Source organism: Phodopus roborovskii, unplaced genomic scaffold, assembly GCF_943737965.1.
Source record: "Phodopus roborovskii unplaced genomic scaffold, PHOROB, whole genome shotgun sequence".
Lineage (NCBI taxonomy): Eukaryota > Metazoa > Chordata > Mammalia > Rodentia > Cricetidae > Phodopus > Phodopus roborovskii.
In genome coordinates, this window is record NW_026126006.1 from 393,650 (window position 1) to 400,306 (window position 6,657).

The window sequence follows — 6,657 nt, forward strand, 5'->3', positions numbered from 1 at the left end:
ACAAACAAACAAATAAATAAATAAAAGTCAAGGTTATACACCACACCAATTGCTACTAAAATTACTGGAAATTGGACACTTTGCTAAACTTTAAAAGTTCTCCAGTGATTTCAGGGTCAGTCTGCATTGAGAACATTTGTTCTGAAGCTTAAAAATTCTGTGTGTGTGGGGGGGCATATTCCTAAAAATACAAGTACATATGAATGTGTGTATTCCCAAAAAGCACAAGTACAACATATGTGTGCCTATATATTCCTAAAATCATAAGTACAATGTGGGTGTGTACATATATTCCTAAATATATAAGTACAGCATGCTGAGTCTGTATAATGTGACTTGTGTTTTTATTTTCAGGACTGACCATTAGGTATGGGATAACCAGTTGGTGTGCTATTCCCTGGGGAAAACTATTGTCCTGTTGTCAGCTTTCCTTTGTTGCCTATAGATCTTTGTGTAGGTTAACAACATTTAATTTAAAGTAGAGACCATGGACATCAACCAGCCATTGTATACCAAGTTGCAGTGAAACTAGGTACCTCCTCTCCTATTTAGGCTGGACGAGGCAACCCAGTATGAGAAATAGGGTCATAAAAGCCAAGGAAAGAGTCAGAGACAGCTACTGCTCCCTCCCACTGGTAGTCCCACAAAAGGCCAAGCTATACAGCTGTCAGTATATGCAGAAGGCCTAGGTCAGACTCATGCAGGCTCCCTGGTTGTCAGTTCAGTTTTTGAGAGATCCTATGAGACCATACTAGTTGATTCTGTGGGTTTCCTTGTGGTGTCCTTGATCCCTCTGGCTCCTACAGTCTTCTGAGGGACTCCCAAGCTCTACCTAATGTTTGGCTGTGGGTCTCTACATTTGTTTCCATCACTTACTAGATGAAAGCACTCTGATGACAGTTGGGATAGGCATCAATCTATATGTATAGCACAATATAATTTGGAATCATTACATTGACTTTTTTGCCAGTCATGTTTGGTTCTATCCTAGGTCTCTAGGCTATGCCTCCTCTAGGTCCTGGCCCTCAGGTGTCAGCTCCCTCTCATGGTCTGGGTCTCAACCTGAACCAGTCATTGGTTGGCTACTCTCAAAATTTCTGTGGAAAATTTTCTTAATTAGTACTTGATGGAGAAGGGCCCAGCCCATTGTGGGTGGTGCCATCCCTGGACTGGTAGTTCTGGGTTCTATAAAAAAGTAGGCTGAGCAAGCCATGGAGAGAAAGCCAGTAAGCAATACCCCTCCATGGTCTCTTCATCAGCTCCTGCCTTCAGGTTCCTGCCATGTTTGAGTGTCTGTCCTGACTTGCTTTGCTGACAAATAATAATGTGGAAATGTAGCCAAACAAAAACCCTTTCCTTCATAACTTAATTTTTGGTCATGGTATTTCTGAACAGCAATAATAGAAACCCTAAGACAACAGGCAAGTAAGTGAACTTCTTCGCACTTAATATATTAATTTGTAAAATATAAATTATTATATTATACAACAGAGTTCTTAAAGGAATATTTGAGGACATCTTTTCATTGAGCATTGTGATATTAAAGCATTAATTGATTAGGGTCAGAATCTGAGCCTCATTTTTTTTTTTTTTTTTTACCTGTCAACTCAGAGCAAAGATACTCTTCTAAGAATATTTTTTTTCTGGAATCAAATAATATAGAATCCAAGAATATACTTTGAAGTATGAATTAAACACTGTAGCTAAAAGAGGTTAGGAAGCCGCCTTCTGAAGGCAGAGATAAAGCATCACTGTTAGAATTAAAGGAATTCCTGGTATTATCAAATCCTTGGGCTAGAAAGGTGTTTAGCTGTTACTCATTTAACACGTTCATTGTTTATATGGTACAAATGGAAATTAGAGAGGAAATGACATATTTGAAGTCACGAGAAAATAGTAATGTAGCTAAGATGTGATTTGAAGATAACAGCGGATCTTGGATCCAAGGCTTTTACTGCCATTTCACATTCTGTACTCTCCTCTCTCCCTGACTCCTTCATTATTCAAGCTCTCTATATCCCAGGCTGTAAGCAAAGAGCTTGACTTAATATGAGCCATTACACTGCAGGAACTGCTTTTAAGAAGCCCTGTAAACTGTACAAATTGTATGCATCACAATTGTGGGGATCATGAACTGATAAGTGAATGGTGGCATATGTTTTACAGTTTGTGCTTAGAGACCTTTCTCATTTAGTTCAAACTGCTTCTCATTTCCTAACACCAAACAGAAAATTTTCATTTCAGTCTTCAATTATTTAGCTTCCAGATAAAATATAATTGATTTTGTGTGCTTGTTTTGACAATAGTTTAAAGGATTCAAAATGTGGGGGTTAATGAAGCAGAGGTAGACAGTGAGGTTGCTCAGCAGGTACAGAGAACTTATAGTACAAACGTAATGTCCTGAATTTGGTCTCTGGGACCCACATAAGAGAAGGAGAGAACCAACACCTCAGGGTTGTCATCTACACACACACACACACACACACACACACACACACACACACACCTTGGTGCTAAAAATAATTTAATAAGAATGGACTGAATTGGGGGATAGTATATTTAGTCTTAAAAATTAAGTGAAACATTATGCCATAGAAGCTGATAAAGTAACTGCAATGGAGAGATTTGTGCAGACACTTAGAAGTTTTATCTATGAGAAACAATCTTGATTTTTAAGATATGGTTTTAGAAATTCATCATTATCTTCAAGTGTCATTATCTGATGTCACACACAAAATTAATAATATCAAAAGAAAAAGGTTACCTGCATCTTTCTCCTTGCCCTATATACTAAAAATTGAAAAGTATTTAATGAATAATTGAAGAGTCAACATCTATCAAGATTTCCTTTAACATGTATCATGGGAAACCTTAATTTGCCCTCCATCCATGTTATACATTAGTTCCAGCCTGTTAGAAAAGACTGAGACGAATTGATATGACCTGGAAGTTGATAAAATCCATGACAGTTAAACACTAACTTTTTCTTCAAACATTTAACAAAGAATTACTTTGAAGACCCCAAAAGACCTATGCTCACATTTTCTGCAGGCAGACATAGTTTCCATGATTGAATGTTAATGTTCTATCATATTTCAATTGTTCAGGCAGTAAGTACTGATATTTATTATATTAATTCCAAAAGGATACATTATTTAGTAAATCAAAGGAGATTGTAAAATGCTGCTAGAACTATTTTTCTCAGAGTTAAGACATACCGCTTTCTCCCATGGATCCTTTGACCTTTTGTTTTTTTGTTTTTGTTTTTTTTTTGTTTGTTTGTTTGTTTGTTTGTTTTTTTGGTATTTAAAGTCTAAGCTGCAGTTTTAAGTGTGTTTGCTTCCAAAGAGCCACTTATCTGTAATATAATGAATACTTTTATCACATGGAATCAGTGGGATGCAGTACTGGCTGGAAGGTCCTGCTGATTAAATTGTCAGCAAATCTGTGACCTGGTTGACTCTAAGAAACTTGTAATTGTCCATACTGAGAACACACACACAAACATATACTAACATTTTAAAATTTTAATTGGCTTTCAGTAAACTGGAAGGACTTTATCAGCCTTGTCAACTGCTTACTTTCAAAACTGTCCACTTGTCTATTGCCATATTCAAGTGACTGTTGTGAAGACATCTCTGCTCCATTTTTAAGCATTACTTGTAAGATACTAATCACCTCAGTTTTTATTTGGTTAATGATATGATTGTATTCCCATGTCTATCATTTTCTAGCTTGTTATTTATTACTATATATGTGAGGTGAACATTTTAAAGGTAGTTTCAACTTATGTCTTACTTTTTTTCTTTATCCAGCCTTGACAGTCTCCCTTTTAATTGGGGACAATTAGGCTATCCTTAATTGTTGTGAGTAATGTCACTAAACCAGTGGCAGGTTTTGAAGGTTAGCAGCATATTTGGTTAAATTGATCCTCTTATTTTCCATTTTCTTCCTTCCATTTGTGTTCGGATTTGTTTAAATTAATGAAGCATTTTTTTTTTTTTTTGCAATAATGTCCTAGCAGCTTTTTATGCTTATTAGCTATAGTTAGAACCTATGTGAATATATATCATTTCATGTATAGTATAACTCCCATTTCTCCTCTCACCTTGCATTTTTGCTATATTATAAGCATATTATGTTTTATCATTTTTTAAAAAATATGCTGTCATATTTTAAAGAGATTTAAACAATTTTAATGATAGTTAATGTTAGTGTGACTAACATTATAAGTGTATTGCATTTGGGCACATTTGGATTTTCTTTGGATGCTGTTTTCCTTCCAATTCAAGTACTTCTATTAGCATTGCTTGTAACACTAATGAGATGAGTGAGTGCTTCCATTTTTCCGTGGCTTAAAGTCTTGCATCTTTAATCTTTGTCGGAAGCTATCCCAAGTCTGTACTTCAGTGGGGGAGTGTGGATGAGGGAAAGGCTTGCTTTAGATGCTGAAGAAAAGACAGAGAGACGGAATAAAAGTTGGGAAGGCAAATCAGTCAATACTGAAATGCGATGAGTTTATTTATCACCACTCTTATATACCATAACCAAAAATGGGAACACAGTATCATGTGTACAGAACAGGCATTTCTTTCTCATTTATTCTAAGGGTTCAGTAACTGCACCTTAGCTTCAACTTCTTGTTTCCTAGCCTTGAGAGTCAAGAGTAGTCACAGCTCAGGTACAACTTCTCCTTCCCTAGCCTTGAGGATCAGGAGTAGCCACATCTCAGATTCAGGTCTGTTGTTATTTAGAATAAGACAGCCAATCATCCTTCTGTAGCCACACCTTTGATCTTTAGGTCTTATGGCTTGCTGAGGACAGTTTTGAATGCTATATCCTTACACCCATAAATCTTGAAAAATATTTTCAGTTAGTATGATATTACAGATTGACAGAATTTTTCCTTTTCCACTCTGAAGGTCTTGCTACAGCATGATCCTGTGTTGCCCCTAAAAAGATAAACATGGTTAGCCTCATCTTTTTTGTCTCTGGATATAGTCATTTGTTCTCTGTCATATTTTAAAACTTATATCCTTTATCACATATGGTTACTATTCAGCATTATTATTTTTTATTTTTTTTTGATGTTTCTTGTGGTTGGGTTTCTTGAACTTCTTACATGGATATCTAAATTAATAATTTCACAGAATTTAGAAAAATCTTCAATTATGTTTCAAAATATACAGGAGATAGTACTGAATATGAGCAGCTGACATCCATAGCTTGTTCCCTCCCATATATAGACATGCTCCAAGAATATATCCTTTGTCTCCTTTGGTTTTACACCCTAACTAGGATTTAACAATATATGGCTGGTGGCCAATCTGTTCCTCAAGTCCTGTCCATACTAGCTCTTTAGAATAGCATCAGACAGTGTTGATTTCTGGAGACTTTTGCATTTTAAGAAATGTAGCTATTATGTAAATTTTCCTCTCATTTTTTTTTCTTTCTAGTTAGTTCCATTTATGAAGGACTGGTGGGCATTGCATTTGAAGCATTCATTCTTTGCTGCTTAACAAAAAAAAAAAAAGGAATCTATATGGTCCATATTTATTTATTTATTGTTGTTATGGTTGGAGTCTGGGGTGGTGCTGTGGGGAGGTGGTTATGTGAGTACAGGCACATATGTGCCGTGGCATGAGTATGAAGAGCAAAAGAAAATGTCAGGTTTTGGTCCTTATCTTATGCCTTATCTGAAATGGACTCACATTCTTGTCTTGTTTGCCTCTGCATAGGTCAGAGTAGCTATCTTATGAGCTCTATTCTCCCATCTGCCTAGCTGTTATGAGTAAGTTTTTCCACCAGCCTGGTCCCACAGCCGTGCCAGCCCCAAATAACACACAGAGACGCTGTATTAGATATACTTCTGTTGGCCAATTACTAGTGTTTATTATTGGCTAGCTCTGTATTAAATATTAACTCATTTCTATTAATCTAAGTACTTCTACTTGGTCTTATCTTACCAGAGAGAGGGCCCGGCATTCTACTCTCTCCGTCCTCTGTTGCTACTACTTCCTCTCTCCTCCTAGTCTCCTTGCTCTGCCTATCTTGCTTTCCTATTGGCCAACAGTGCTTTATTCATTAACCAATAAGAGAAACATATTTACAGAATGACATCTCCTATCTCCTGTAATGTGTATGGGTTTTTCTGCCTGCCGCCTCCCGGTCTTGTCCTGCCGCCAAGCCGCCAGCCCCAAATAATACACTGAGACTCTGTATTTAATACAATGCTGTTGGCCCGGTTACTTGTTTCTTATCGGCTAGCTCTGCCTTAATTATTAACCCATTTCTGCTGATCTATGTATTTCTCTTACCGGGGAGCCGGCGGCATACTGCTTTCTCCAGACTCTCCATCTTGACTCCTCCTTCCTACTTCCTATTTCCTCCTTGTCTCCTAGTCCCTCCTATCTTCCTTTCCTATTGGCCAACAGTGCTTTATTATTAACCAGTATGAGAAACATATACAGAATGACATCTCCCATCATCTCCTCTTTTCTGTCTAAATAAAAAGAAGGGTTTTAACCTTAACATAGCAAAATATATCATATAACAGTTATCAAATAAGAATCACAGTTAACACTATTTAGTCCATTAACATTTAGCAAGATTTGAAGAAAATATTCCATCATCTATCATATCTTTGTGTGTCTAAAG